This window comes from Palaemon carinicauda, chromosome 18 (assembly GCF_036898095.1).
Source record: "Palaemon carinicauda isolate YSFRI2023 chromosome 18, ASM3689809v2, whole genome shotgun sequence".
NCBI lineage: Eukaryota > Metazoa > Arthropoda > Malacostraca > Decapoda > Palaemonidae > Palaemon > Palaemon carinicauda.
The window spans coordinates 104,922,027-104,939,366 of record NC_090742.1 but is presented as its reverse complement, the minus strand read 5'-3'; positions in this window follow the sequence as shown (position 1 = coordinate 104,939,366).

Below are 17,340 nucleotides of genomic sequence, written 5' to 3'. Positions count from 1 at the left end.
TCAACGCAGACTCGTACTTGTCGACACCTCTTCAACCCGCCCCCTCTAACCTCGCTCTCCACATCAGCGCACCCACGGATGCCTACTCCCACCTCCTCACGTCGTACCCGGAAGTTTTCCGTCCAGAACTTCGCCAAACGCCCACGGTTCCTGCCAAGCACGGTATTTATCACCATATCAAGACGATGGGACCCCCGTCTTCGCAAAATTCAGACGTCTGGCACCGGAACGATTGGCAGCCACCAAAAGACCTCCAGCCCATGGTCGTCACCCTTACACATCGTTCTGAAGAAAGACGGCTCCCTCCGTCCGTGCGGGGATTACAGGCGCCTGAACATGCAAACAGAACCGGATCACTACCCCCTCCCAAACATTGCCGATGTAACCTCCTACCTGCACAAAGCAAAGGTTTTCTCTACGCTCGACCTCCTGAAGGGGTATTATCAGGTGCCTATGAACCCAGAAGACATCCCCAAGACTGCCATCACCACTCCGTTTGGCACATACACCTTCAATTACTCCTGTTTTGGTCTTCGTAATGCTGGGGCAACGTTTCAACGTCTCATGGATGGCATCTTAGGGGACCTCCCTTTCTGTGTATGTTATGTGGACGACATACTTGTGTTCTCCTCCTCAAAAGAGGAACACCTCCGTCACCTGCGCATCGTGCTCGACCGCCTGCAACAAAACGGCCTTGTAGTCCGGTGCGACAAGTGTACCTTTGGCGCCAACGAAGTGTCATTCATAGGGCACCGTATCACTCCTGAAGGAGTCCATCCCCTCCCTGAGAAGGTAGCAGCCGTTCAGAATTTCCCCACGCCCTCGACCGTCAAAGCTCTGCAGGAATTCTTGTGCATGATCAACTATTATCACCGTTTTCTGCCAGCCATTGCCGCCACTCTTGCTCCCCTCTACGCCTCCCTCAAGGGCAAGCCAAAGGACTTGAAGTGGGGTCCCCTTCAAGAAGCGGCCTTCTGCAATGCAAAGAAGGCCCTATCAACTGCTGCGGCTCTCACTTTTCCTATCACACACGCCCCTCTCCTTCTCTCCACCGATGCCAGCGACGTCGCTATTGGTGCAGTACTCGAGCAGGTGGTAAAAGGCTCTCCCCGCCCATTGGCCTTCTTCAGCAGAAAACTGTCCAAGGCAGAATCGGGTTATTCTACCTTCGATCGAGAATTGCTGGCGGTGCACTTGGCTGTCTGTCACTTTCGCCATTTCTTAGAAGGTACGCCCTTCGTCATTCACACAGACCACATGCCTCTGGTGCACGCCTTCACTCGACAGTCTGACGCCTGGTCCGCCCGTCAACGCCGACATCTCTCCGCCGTGGCTGAATACAATTGCACCCTCCAATACGTCCCTGGGAAAATGAATTCCGTTGCCGATGCCCTGTCAAGAAACACGTTGGCTGCCGTTCAACTGGGATTGGATTACAACGCCCTTGCTGAAGCCCAACGACAGGATCCAGAGTATCAAGCTTGTAGGACATCCTGCACGTCCCTCCGTTGGGAGGATTTTCCCCTCGAAAACTCCAACACCACCCTCCTCTGTGATGTCAGTACTGGTAGACCGCGACCTTGGATTCCTGCTCCCATGCGCTGACAGGTGTTTGATTTCATCCACGGCCTTTCACATCCCTCGTGCCGTTCTACTGCACAGCTGCTGAAGGCAAAGTTCATTTGGCAAGGCATTTCTAAGGATGCTAAGGATTGGGTCCGTGCCTGTACTTCTTGCCAAACTTCCAAAGTACATCGATACACGGATTCAGGAGTGGGCACCTTTCCTCAACCTCAGCGTCGTTTCGCACACATTCACTTCGACGTTGTAGGCCCCCTACCCACATCACAAGGACATCGTTACCTGTTTACCATCATCGACCGCTCCACTCGTTGGCCTGAAGCCATTCCCATGGAAACTGCAACGTCCGCCTCATGTACATCCGCCTTACTCTCTGGATGGATTTCAAGATTCGGTATCCCTGAGCATATTACTTCTGACAGGGGAACCACTTTCACCTCTCAATTATGGACGTCATTAGCGAATCTCCTGGGCATCACCCTACATCAGACAACAGCCTACAACCCCGCTGCCAATGGAATGGTTGAACGTTTTCATCGCACCCTCAAAGCAGCTTTGATGTCCCGCTGCAAGGATTGCAACTGGTTTACTCAGCTTCCCTGGGTCCTCCTTGGACTAAGGACCACTCCTAAAGACGCCCTCGACGTCTCGGCAGCCGAAATGGTGTATGGCGACCCGTTGGTCGTCCCTGCCGAGTTTTTTCCTTCTACAACCTCTTCCGACGATCTCCAGCGCATACGTTATGTCGTGAGAAAATTTACTCCGTGCCGCCAGACTTACAAGCACCCAGCGAAGCATCACATACCAACGGACTTGCACTCTGCAACGCACGTCTTCCTGTGCAACGACACCAGCAAGCCACCGTTAACGCCCCCTTACACGGGACCTTTCCTTGTGATCCGACGCAGTCCGAGAGCATTCCTCCTAAACATTCGGGGCAAAGAAGACTGGGTCTCCATTGATTGTCTAAAACCTGCTTATCTTCTGCCAGATGACCCGCCTACAGTTCGCCTCTCTAGATCAGGGCGCCCTATTTAACATGTACAGTATGTCATTTTTAGGGGGGGAGCCATGTACCAACTGTGTGTCACACAATTGTACATAATTCCTATTGTATATATTATGCTTGTATCTGCCCTCTTCCCTCGCACTAAAAAGAACCTGAATGATCATGTCTCCGGTTTTCCTCTGAACTTTGTCTGTCTCTCGAACATGCCATGTCCTGTTGCCTTGCCGTATTGTATATAAAGGAGAGTGTTCTATAATAATATAACTCAGACGTTTCCAATCTCTCTTTCAGTTCACATCCTCTCTCGGCCCGTCACATAACCATCTAATCATTATCTACCACCATAATACATTTTATTGCTCTTCCAGCTCATTTTATATGTGAAGTACACAGTCTTTCCTAACAGGGATTTACTCGGTAGCCTAATAACAATAGGAATGAAGGAAAGAAAGCAAGAAGGAGGGGGGGGGGTGGAGTACTAGCATAGCCATAGGTGTAAACACCGAAGGAGGGTTGGGGAACCTCTGCGTCACAGTTACGTGATTAAGTAACACTTCTTCGAAACGCTCTGAAGGAAGGGAAGAAGTTCTTCTTTTTTTCTAAGAGTAAACGGGTTAATTAAGCACATCTGTCAATTCATTGTACCACCAAAAATTAGGGTAATGATTGAAACATTCATTGCTGTAGTTTCATGGAAATTCATAAGCCGGTTTGTTAGATATTTTGGAAAATACAATTACACGGCCTCTGGAAACGATAATAGGTATCAGATATGGATCATATTCTAAAAATAGCTATTTGGAGTCATAGCCCTAATTGCCAATAATGTCTAATGTGGACAATTAAGCCACTTGACAGATTAAATAGAATAATTTAAAAAGAAACTTAGCTGAATTTAATACACACCCATACAGAGGGTACCTGTGACGTAAACTATAGCATCAAACGCAACAGTATTGTTATCAGTGCAGCACAAATATTTGACTCGCCTGTACAATAAGCAATACCTTAAGTAGGATGTATGATGATCAACAAAACTGAAAGATAATATAAATTCACTATAAATAGATGATACTCTATTTAATTTCATCTGCACAGCAAAAGTAAACAAATAAAGGTGTGAAAGATTTTGTCTTAAGTTAACCGAGCTTTGCTTCTTAGCGCTCGTCACCTACTATGCATTTCAAGCAAAAAATAGTGTGTTTTTCTTTAATATCTGCCATAATAATTACTTGATCACAATGGTACTTTGACACTGCACCGTATTGACCTCCCCCTAGTTTTTGATACTTTAATGCACCGGCAAATCTCGTTAACTAAGGCATTTACTCATGTCATAATAAAGCCCTTTTAACTATGTTTACATTATGAAACACGCATTTTCCAAAGGCAGGATTGATGGGCTTTATTCTCCTTGAAAGGCTTGTGTGGAATGAACAAAAGCTGTAGAATACAAACAGAATTATGTTGTGACACAAATGATTACAGTATTTAAAACTATGATGAAAAATCTACAACTACATAATTTGTTGGATTGATATTTCACAATTATACTCACACACACACACACACACACACACACACACACATATATATATATATATATATATATATATATATATATATATATATATATATATATATATATGGAGTAAATTATAGGGTAAATATTAAGATTACTTATTCATTAATAAATTTGTGTTTCTTATGCCACATTGTGTTATTGTGTGCCCAACAAACCTGAAGTTTCTCCTACCTGTTAAGACTAATCCTTAGTTTATTGTTAGCTTGTTCCTTTCTGTATATGGAATGGAGACGTAATGCAAATACATTTCTGATTTTACCGGGGCAAATTAACATGCCAGTCATGATTATGATGGGAAAACCTCCTCAGTAAAACAAACACTGAGACAACAAACTGCTTAGGCACAAGCCATAGCAGATACCCAAATTATGATTGTTAATGGAAAAGTGAGCAAATACACCGTAAAGATTTTCGGTCAACTTATATAACACTTGATTACATTTACTCTACCTTTCAAGAGGAGTAAATCCCATCAATCCTGCCTTTGGTAAAAGTGTTTCATTATTTTTACACGGTTTAAGGAAGCCCTCGGGGCAGGTTCATGAAGTTGGATGAAATACAACAATATCAAGAAATGTTGATAAGAATTATAACGAGGATCCAGCATATCAATTCTATCAGTTATTAACAATTATAACAGGTTACAGAAAAGGTATAGTAAGCGACACCGGAGAGAAAAGGAGAGGGGATTACTGGAGGGATAGGAGGAGGGTCTAGACAGAGGGAGGAAAGGAAAGGCGAGGGACGGGGGAGTGTACGCATTCGAATTGCTTCACCTACTTACCCGATTCACGTGACTTGTGCTCTATTATGGCAAGAGTAAATGCCTTAATTAACGAGATTTGGCGGAGCATTAAAGTATCAAAAATTAGGGAGAGGTCTAAAGCGTGCTGTGTCAAAGTACCACTCTGATCAAGTAATTAGTATAGGAGATATTTACGAAAAACACACTATTTTTTGCCTGAAATGCATAGTAAATTGGCGTTCATAGCAGTTGAAACCAAAGATATAAGCAGAAAATTGAGTAAAAAAGGATAGTAAAAAGAATACAACTCTTGCCATAGAAAGTGACATTAAAATTAAAAGCTGTAACTGTATTATATATATATATAGCTTCGAGGTCATTGATACAACAGAAGAATGATATCAAATTCTAGTATTAATTGAAAGGCTACTCATTTTTGAGAATGATGATGATATTACGGTTTACATTGTGGTTACCACGGGTATTTAATAAGAATTTGGTATACTTCCATTTGACAAAATTGTAGTAAAAGAATTTATTACTTATACATATGCCAGTATTACCATTTTATTTGTACTATTTTGCATTGACTTTAGCAATGCATATTAAATATAACGCAATGACTATTTATTCTTCCACTATCGGTTATAAAAAAAATTTTGGAAATGAATAAATTCACTAATATTGAAATGAAAATACGGTCACCTAGAGGTGTTTGGTACGATATATTGGCCAGGTATACCCAGTATCCTTGTATAATAGTAAACACAGCCGACTGCTGCTTCACCTTTGGTAAGCCTAAAAAATTGTCCTCGTGTCTGCAAAACTGCTTTCCCGTTGCATGTAAGTGGTTAATACAGCTGTATTAACCACCAATCGATTTAGACAAGATGAAGGTAACCCTCATAGGAAGAACACTAGAGTGATGAGTATGAAAAAGACCGATATAGAAATATTTTGTTTGTATCAGGCTATGAATTAAACAACGACACAATTTTCTTGACTGATAAACTCATCCACTATCTATAAAGACTATTTTTAACAACTTACCTATTCTACTGAGTGCCTTAGATATATATATATATATATATATATATATATATATATATATATATATATATATATAAAATTTTCTTTTTATCTTATTTGTATTTGCATTTATGTATGTACCACAGGTGTATATGTGTATGCATATAGGATGTATGTTTTTATTCATTGTATCCTGTTCCATGATGTCGAAGTATGAAAAATAACAGAAAGGAGGATTAAAATATCAATAACAAGAACAATGATAACAACTAACAAATATTACTGAATTCATTCTCATTATGATTGATAATAAGATTATCAATACTTTACATGACTATGCATACAGGATAAATAAAGTATGTTATATAAAGTGTTTTTATTCATTGGCTAAATACACCTCTATGACTCCAGGATCTACAACAGTGTGAAAAATTTCATGGGTATAAAATCACATGCTGGGAGGAATATTGCCAATCACAATGGATCACCGAGCTCGTATTAGTCCGCTGATGTAGTAAAGCTTACATCCCAAGCCTTTGATAATTTTATAGTGGGTACCATCTACCACTTCGTTTATCACAAGTTTGCTACAAAGTAAGTTTTCACTGTCAGAACCCTTGTGGAAGTTTCGAAGACAGCCACCATTATGCAAGAAACAACCATTAAACTATGAGAGTGGTGGCTCATGTAAGACATAAGATTCAGATACAAAACTTCTCAGCTAAAGAACCCTTTGACGTCATTTGACGCTTGATCTGCGCTCTCTGGGTTTTAAAGCGTTACAAGGAACAAGGGAGCCAGGTAGTATATGACGATGAGGCCGTGTTCACCTCAAGAATGAGCCACAACAGGGAGTGGATGGACATCACACAGCCTGCTACCAGTGTCATGTATAACTTACATGCCACCTGGTGAGGGACAACCTTCATGGTGGAGGCAGGTGGTACAGAAAATGGGTTTTTGAAGGTTATTTCCTGTGTTACATATCAAAGAGTATCAGTGGCGATAACAATAGGGAAATGACAGGTAAGCTATTCATACACTAGGAGACAACTCAGCTTCTACCATTGCTACCAGAATCATTGGTGTTGGTACTTGACAAACAATCCTCATCTTAGCTAGCTATTAGACGAGTGTTGGTGTTCTACTATGGCAACTAAGAAAGCAGACCCTATTACTTGGCTTGAGCGCCAAGGAATTCCTGTTCCAGACGCTGCCACATGACCTAAGCTGCTGCTCAGATCCCAACAAAACCGGTGAAACCACATCACACCATGGAAAACATTATCAGAGAGTGGGGGCACAGGGTGGTTCATATGATACCTTCTCACCCAGCACTCAATACCATTGGGCAGGGATGGGCCTTCATGAAACATCATGTCTGTTAATGCTTACTTCGATTCACCCAGTAAGAACTGTAAGCAGGACTGGAAGAGGGCAAGCTTTTAGTAACTAAAAGTTGAGATGAAGAAGAAAAAGCCATGTCTAGTAACCACAGTTCAAAGACCTCCCGAAATTTTGTTAATCTAGAGGATTTATAGTACAAGTGACTATGTAGGAATATGGATATTGTGTAAAACAAGTGATGTATACCTGAATAAGTGGGAAATAATCATATAAAGTTTAGAAAACTCTAATTATTAAGGTTAATAACTACACTTACAAAGACGCATTTCTGTCCGAGAAACTTACATGCCCTGAGACAATCTTGCCTCTAGGTGTGTTACGTTATAGACTCCATTTTCTTTGGTCTCACCTTTATTTATGTGTGTCGTTGTGGAAAATAATAATCTTTAGAATGAGAACTTCTCAAACTTTGCAGAGGAAAGCCTCCGTAAATTTGGATTTTTCGGCCTTTGCCACAATGGAAATGGTGAGTGAAGTTTTGTTTGATGAAAATCAACATAGTAAACATCATCGATGTGCAGAATACTTTAGTGGTAAAGATTATGAGGATGAGATGATTGAGTTGAGTGAGGTGGTTAAGGTGAAGATAATCAAGGTTAGCTCAGCTGTGACATATGTTTCAATAAGGACTGCCCCTATAGGAATATCCGACGAATCTGTTATTTCAATTTTCAAAGGATATGGAAAGTGGAAGGTATACTACACAACAGACTCAATAAGGGTCCATTCTCTGGTATACTCAATGGAACTCTGACTGTTAAGATGAGGTTGAAAGAGAATATTCCCTCTACAATAAATGTTTCTGGCTTTAATTTAACCATCTTGTATAATGGGTAGAGGAGAGCGTGCCATAAATACGGACAAGAAAATCATTTAGTCAAAGAACGTACATATGGAATTGTGAAGCAACGGCTTAGTTTAAATGAGGAAAACTTTCCCGTGAGACACGCATAGGAATGTCAAAGGAAATAAAAATACAGGACCAGTTAACATTGAAGATGAAGGCAAGGAAGTGGGAGAAAGGCTAGAAACTGTTGAAGAAATTATTGTTGAGAATAGCAATGATGAAAGCAGCCGTGAAAGAAGAGAAGAAAGTGGTTTACAACAGATTCCAGTAGATAAAGAAGAAATTTGTTATAAAAGTAATATCGAGAACAGTACTACGGATGATATTGAAGGAACCAACACAGAGCCCTTATTTGAGATCTCTCAGACCCTGGATGAGGGACCTGTTCAAATGAAAGTTCAAGTTGATGTACACATGGAAGAAGACAAAGGCGAAGATGGTTTAGCAGCCACGACAGAAAAACATATGGAATCAATGAATATATGGAAAAATAACTGAAAGAAAAAAGAAACTGGGAAATTGAAAGCTTGCGTTAGTTACAGTTCAAGTATGTGCTTAATCCTCAGAGAGGAACAAGAATCGATTCAGACGGTCGAATTTGGTGACGACCCGGACAATATTCCAATACAACCAGAAAAGAGTTCTGATGAAGACCCGGTCAAGACTCCAATCGCAAAAAGTATAAAAACTGACATGTAAAGGAAGATAAATTTTATCTTGATTTCACATCTTCACTTACATAGATATAGCCACAATAAATGTTAACAGTTTATGTACTTTGAATAAGCAAATTATACTAATCAATTTTATGTACACCCAGCAACAAAACCGGTGACGCCTGTCCAGACCTGACTTGGAGAGATCATGCCCTTCTTGCCCTGGAAGGTGGCCGACGTTTAAACAACCAAGACATCGTTTGATGGTTCGAATATTAGGGGTAGAGAAATTACCAATAGCACTCAAAGAAATACGATGATTAATGATATATATATATATATATATATATATATATATATATATATATATATATATATATATATATATATATATATATATGTATGTATATACTTTATATATATATATATATATATATATATATATATATATATATATATATATATATATATATATATATATATATATATATATACTTTATATATATATATATATATATATATATATATATATATATATATATATATATATATATATATATGTATATATATATATATATATATATATATATATATATATATATATATATATATATATATATATATATATATATATCAGAGAGATAAAGAGGTTTTATCTCATATTCCTATAAGAACTGCAAAAGGTTTTCGATAATTGTGATCAATAAGTATAATCACACTTATATATTTGAATTCCTTAATAAATTTCTCTATAGAACATCCTTAAATAATGTGGGAACTGACTATTCCAATTAATGTACGTCAGAATGATATAGCTTTAGTTTGCATTATCCTACCAGCTGCGCTCTCTCTCTCTCTCTCTCTCTCTCTCTCTCTCTCTCTCTCTCTCTCTCTCTCTCTCTCTCTCTCTCTCTCCTACCTGTATCCAATAGTTAGATAAGGACACACTTTTTTTTATGTTTTTGGATGTGCCCAAGAATCACACAAAACCGATCACTATTTTACAAGCTTGCGTTGGATTTGCATTTCTTTTGGGGGAAAATCCCAAGTTCCAAAGATGTTCAGTAACTACCTAAAAACACAAGCAAACCTAAACCACGTGTGATATTGATTAATTTTCAGGCGGTCCCTGGTCACGTAGTTTAATTTTTTGTTCTATCAAATCGCAGTTTGGTTATGGATGGTTTGTTACTTCACTGAAAACCCCGGCATATTCCCTTTTATTGAATCGTAACAGCAGTAAGGAACCAATGACTTATTTTCTTTCATGATCGCTATAGCGATCAGTGGTTCTTAACCTTTTTTCAATGCCTGCTCTCCTTTCAAATCACCATAAAATTCTTGCACCCCTGAAGTGTTGAAATAAAAAAAAAAAAAAAAAAACCGTAAATAATATGATATAAAGTGGATCTGATGTGTATTAAATGAAAAATTGCTTCTAAGACAAATGCTGTATTACTGTTTTCACAGGAAAAAATAAACCTGCGAATAAAACGAAATATTTTTTTCCTATTTATTCATAACTTTGTTGATACCATTGTCATGAATTGTGGCTATTATGTATTGCTGTCCGTCCATCTGCTATTTAGGTTTTGTTTTCGGATCAGCTTGTAAAGATTAAAGCTATTTGTAAGTCATATATGACTCATCACATTCCGACAATTACCAGTCCAATTATTGAAAATTATATCCCTAATTACGAAAACTTTGTTACTTTGGACAATTTTGTCCAGGGAAATTTTAGTTTTGCAATAATATTGTAAACTTGCAGTAGAAACCTGTATAATTTTGATCTTACACTTTTCTTGCATGTTGGTTTGGTTTTGAAAGGCCGGCGACCACAAAATTTGTTGGTTATCGATTCTTTGGACAATTAAAGATGAATATCTAAAACCAGCCCAAGCCACATCTTTAGCGTGGACTATACAGGTATATGTTACCCAAAACAAATGTTACACGTCAGGTTTTGTAACCGATGATTTTATTAGTCATCATGGCTACAAATTAGCAATTGTAATATTTAATTATTCTAGACTGAGAAGACACTATAGGATATCCTAATCTAGTATAGGATTTGCAGATATGTCAAAACTTAGTTGAGTTACCAGCAATATTTTTTTAAACATCGCCATCATTTCAATTGGATGCATTTTATGCCATATTGTATAAAAAAATAATAAATGAATAACAATTTGATTTATTTCATGGAATCATTGACCTAAATTGTTATCAATATGGGTATTACCATCATCATCATCATCACATCATTTTCATCACTTCACAAATGTTGATAAGGAAACTTCGTAAAGCCATACATTAACGTCACTTAATTACCACCTCTCCACAATGGCCTTTAACCACCACCTGATTAAATCCTAACCCCATTCCCACGTATTCGAGATTTAAAGGTCTCGTAGTTATGATAAGATCCTTCTGGTGGAAGTCTTAAGGAAAATAAAAAAAAAAAAAAAATACTAAGACGACAATATTTCATACATTTGTTCTCCAGGTGTTTACAATAATTTCATAACTACAAATAACGAAGTAAATATGCTAAAGACCGATTGAACAGATATCGAGAGTAATGGATTTCTTGAAGAGCTTACCTGGGGAACACCTATAAGGTGTTGGACATCAGGTCATGAAACATCAAATAAAATCATAATAATACGAAGAGGCAATGCTAAGGAAATATTTTCTTTTACCTTCGGAAGGGTGAAGACAGCTAGACTAGGACCTATCAGCATTGAGCAATCGTCACCAGGGAAGGGGGTTCGCTTGGAAGTAAGCGATTTGCCCAGATAATTTGATTGATTGATCGATTGATTAGGAGTTTTCTGGTATCCTGACCTCTGAGGTTATTGACACCGAGTCAGATAATATGAGTAAACAATGTGTTATTAGTATAATTTTTATACCCTACATCCTATATACCATACCATCACTAATAATACACCACTGGACACTTTCATTGCCTGTCATTTCATATATTTTATTTTCACCAATCACTTCTGAAACAATATTAATTATGTTGACTGATGATACAATTTAAATCTGCAACCTTAAACTAATATGATTGATATAGCAAATGATACTATATTCTCTAAGAAGGCCGGAGCCAAGTAGCCCGTGACAAAAGCTGACCCCAACCACATCGAGCTATGTGGCTCATGATCGAAATTAAACGAAAGCACTGAAATCAACAACTAAACCTTTAAATCTCATTACCTTGAACAAATTTAACAAAAGCCATTTATTGATTATTGGTTACCCCAATAGGTGCTATTTGAAACTGTGTTTATGTGTGTGTGTGTGTAGAGAGAGAGAGAGAGAGAGAGAGAGAGAGAGAGAGAGAGAGAGAGAGAGAGAGAGAGAGAGATGTATAAAAATACGTATTTATATGCTGAATATATTCTATCTAGAGTTCTAACATTGAGATGCATTCATTTCTCGTCTTTGAAGTGCTTACATTACTGCTGAAGTTTTGACAGAATTAACATCTTCCTCATAGTCTATAAATGCAATACATGGTGGCTAGTCATACTCTGTTGATTTTTTCAATCAACTGGTTAATTACATGGATATGGTCAGTTGTTGAACACATGCTTCTAAAGCCTGCCTGCTCTCTTGGTTAAGGCTCAGTCTTTCTATTTGTTAAAAATATTTACGATATCTATAGGGAAACTACATAGAGATAGGGAAAGAAATATGATTGAGAAATGATTTACAAAGGGTGACCCCCTCTCTCCTAAATTATTCACAGCATGCATAGAATTTTTTTTGGAATTTAGATTGGGAAAATATAAGAATTAACATAAATTGGAATTACTTTAGCAACTTAAGATTTGCAGATGACATAGTTCTATTAGTAGATCATGGGAGGAATTGCAAAACATAATAGAAGATTTGAATAGAGAAAACAGAAATGTAGGACTGAAAATAAATGAGTAAAACTAAGATAATGTTAAAAGAAAAGGCAGAGACAACCTATAAGGGTTACGGATGAATCTCTAGAGATTGCTAATGAATAAACGTACTTAGGACAAACAACACTTTAACATAAATTTTATGATGGTAAAAATTTGATTAAATTTTCACCACCATATCCTTTATATTAAAGTGTAGTTCCTAAAGTCAATGTAGTCCGGAAGAAGGGCCGCAAAGTGATCCGAAACACATGTCGATACCAAACAATAAATGTAGAAAAGTAAATGTATTTCTGCTGTTATCCTGAAAGCTATCTGCAGGACGATCTGTCCGAGGAGAAGCTGTCTTCGATTTTAGACGCCGATGAGACGTTGCGTATTCATTATTTATGTATTTATGTATATATATATATATATATATATATATATATATATATATATATATATATATATATATATATATGTATATATATATATATATATATATATATATATATATATATATATATATGTATATATATATATATATATATATATATATATATATATATATATATATATATATATATATATATATATATATATCTTTTTTTCTAAAAAGGAAAGTTTTTAATCAGACGGTCCTATCAGTATCAACTTAAGCATAAAAAACTTGGAGCCTTACTAAAGGCCTTACAACATAAGCTGATTATAACTTAAAAGAGCTATGGAAAGAACGATGATGATAATAACAATAAGAGACATAAATAGAGCAACATGGATACGAGATTAAACTAAAGTAGAAGATATTCTAACATGTAAGAAAAAGGAATGGACATGGGCAGGACATATAATGAGAATGTCAGATAATAGATGGGCATTAAGAATTGTAGAATGATACCCTAGAGATTGTAAAAGAAGCGGGGGAAGGAAGAGAAGACGAACGTATAAAGTGGCATGTCTGATTTCTTTGTTCTATAGTGGAGCAGTCACGGCTGATGACACACAAATGTACACACACACACACACACACATACACACGTATATATATATATATATATATATATATATATATATATATATATATATATATATATATATATATATATATATATATATAAATATACAGTATATATATATATATATATATATATATATACATATATATATATATATACATATATATATATATATATATATATATATATATATATATATATATATATATATATATATATATATATATATATATATATATATATATATATATATACGTTTAACTGGGCTCCACAAGGCACTAGGAGAGTTGGAAACCCCATCAGACTACATAGCTGAGGACTATGAAGCGTGAAGTAGATGATGAAAGGAGATGATATATATATATATATATATATATATATATATATATATATATATATATATATATATATATATATATATATATATATATATATAATGTGTGTGTGAATATATAAACCATTGGTAGAAACATGACATATACACATAGTAGCATCCAATGCCTTCGAAAAAAATCTGGAAAGTAATAATTCCATTGGAAAAATCATGTGAATATTACATCATTATTGATTACCTAAAATAAATTTTTCAGAAAAGTACTCAGGAAATGCCTTTTTCCGAGACGTATTTTCTGTGTTTCGAACGGCTCTGATATCGATTCGTACCGAAAATGGGTTGTTTTAAATCTCAAACCTGAAAAAATAAGTCGAAGCATTCGGTTATTTCAAAGCGGTTTGCTGAAAACGTCAATTACCCCTCGCCCTTCTTATTCTGTCTCTTAACTTTTCCTTTAAATCCGAGCGTTGAACGACTTCAGAACTTTCAGACTCAAATCCATAAATCAAACCATGTAGTTTATTATCATTATTACTATTATTATTATCATAATCATGACTGTTATTATTATTATTATTATTATTATTATTATTATTATTATTATTATTATTATTGATAATGATGATAATCATGATGAGTTATTATGGTTTATTGAAACGAAAGAAGAGATTTTTCGCTATTCCTGAACGGCTTCTGAAGAAAATCTTCACGGATCTCCGAATGGCTTCAGAAAAAATGGCCATAGACTTAGCATGGAGTTCTGAATGACCCTAGAACAGAATCTCTGATCGGATTCGGAAGAAAACTTTCCCGGATTTCCAAATGCCTTCAGAAGAAACAGCCGTAGACTTAGCATGGAGTTCTGAATGACTCCAGAATAGAATCTTCCCGGAGCAGTTCTGAACGGCTCCGCCCCGAGCTTCAGATGACTTCTGAAGACCTGGTCTCTTTTTTTTTTTTTTTTTTTTTTTTTTTTTTTTTTTTTTTTTTAATTAAGCATGCAGCACAGTGAACATTGTTTTGGAACAGGGAGCTGACTGAGAATTGTGTTATTACAACTACAGGATCAACAGGAGGCTCTTCGGAACCCCTTCATCTACATCTGGTTTGGTGGTTGCTGCAGAAGTTGTCGAGCTTGAAGAACATGATATATGCGCCTTGAATGAACCTTTGCTTGGGCTTTTGCAAGGATGTCCTATAATTGAAGACTAGTGCAACTAAGGAAATAAGGACGGAGACAGAATGGTTCAACTGAACGGTGAGTGACGTGTGGTTCTTCAACAAGATAGGCCCAAAATTCGACATTGAACAAAGGACATATCCAGATCGTATTGGTAAATATATTGTGTTGCTCATCGTTTACTTTAGCGTGATGACGTTTGCGGAGAAATTTTATAGCATTCCTGTCCTTATCCATCGCCCTGATGGACAAAGACACAGCACAGAAAACTCTTGAAATCTAGAAGGAAACTGACGAATTAGGAAAGAATACGATGAAATCTCGAAGGAAATTGACAAACTAAGGAAACTGGAAGATGAAATGTCAAAGGAAGCCGAAAAAAGTAAAGATCTTGAAAAACTAGAAGAGACAGAAGAGAACAGCAACGAAGAGCCTTTAAATGAAGACGTAAAATAGCCTTTAATGCTAGAAGTAAGTCACCTTGAAATAAAGGTAAAAAAGCCCCTAATACGAGAAATGAGGCGCCTCAAAATAGAGGTAAAACCCCCTTAATGCTAGAAATAAGGCACCTCAAAATCGAGGTTAAAAAACCTTAATGCTCAAAATCGAAGACAAAAAGCCCCTAATGCTATATATAAGGCACCTAAAAATAGGGGTCAAAGAGCCTCTAATGATACAAGTAATGCACCTCAAAATCGAGGTAAAAAAGTCCTTAATGCTATATAAGGCTCCTAAAAAGAGAGGTTAAAGAGCCTTTAATGCTAAAAATAATGCACCTCAAAGTCGAGGTCAAAAAGCCGCTAATGCATTAAATAAGGTACCTAAAAAGAGAGGTCAAAAAGTCTCTAATGCTATAAGTAATGCACCTCAAAATCGAAGTCAAAAAGCCCCTAATGCTATAAACAGGGCACCTAAAAATAGAGGTCAAAGAGCCTCTAATGCTACAAGTAATGCACCTCAAAATCGAGGTAAAAAAGCGTCTAATGTTATATATAAGGCTCATAGAAATAGAGGTTAAAAAGCTCCTAATGCTATAAATAAGGCACCTAAAAAGAGAGGTCAAAGAGCCTCAAATGCTAAAAGTAATGTATCTCAAAATTGAGGTAAAAAAAGCCCATAATGTTTTAAATAAGGCACCTAAGAATTGAGGAAAGAGCCTCTAATGCTAGAGGTAATGCACCTCAAAATCGAGGTAAAAAAGCCCATATCTAATTGTAGCACCTTTTTGGCCCACATGTTGAGGTTCCTTACCTCTAGCATCAGGGTGTTTTTTACCTCTGTTTTTAGGTGCCTTGTTTATAGTATTAGGGGTTCTTTGACCTCGATTTGGAGGTGCCCTACTTCTAGCATTTGAGATTCTTTGACCTCTATTTTGAGGTGCCTTATCTCTGGCATTAGGGGCTTTTTTACCTCTCTTTTGAGGTGCCTTATCGCTAGCATTAGGGGCTTTTTGACCTCTATTTTTAGGTGCCTTATCTCTAGCACTAGAGGATTTTTGGCTTCTATTTTGAGGTGCCTTATCTCTAGCATTAGGGGCTTTTTACCTCTATTTTAGGTATCTTAACTTTATCTTTAGTGGCTTTATGACCTCTATTTCGAGGTGCCTTATCTCTAGCCTTAGGGGCTTTTTGACCTCCTATTTTGAGGTTTCTTATCTGCAGCTTTAGGAGCTTTTTACCTCTTATTTTGAGGGGCCTTATCTCTAGCATTAGGGCCTTTTTGACCTCTTATTTTGAGGTGTCTTATCTCTAGCATTAGGAGCTTTTTTACCTCTCTTTTTAGGAGCCTTATCTCTAGCATTATGGGATTTTTTACCTTTTACGATGTTGAGGTGCCTTATATCTAACATTGGGGGCTTTTTTACCTCTATTTAAGGTGCCTTATCTCTAGCATTAGGGTTTTTTTTACATCTATTTTTAGGTGCCTTTTATCTAACATTAGGAGCTTTTTTATCTCTATTTTTATGCACCTTATCTCTAGCATTAGGGCCTTTTTTACCTCTGTTTTGAGGTGCCTTATCTCTGGTGTTAGGGACTTTATAAC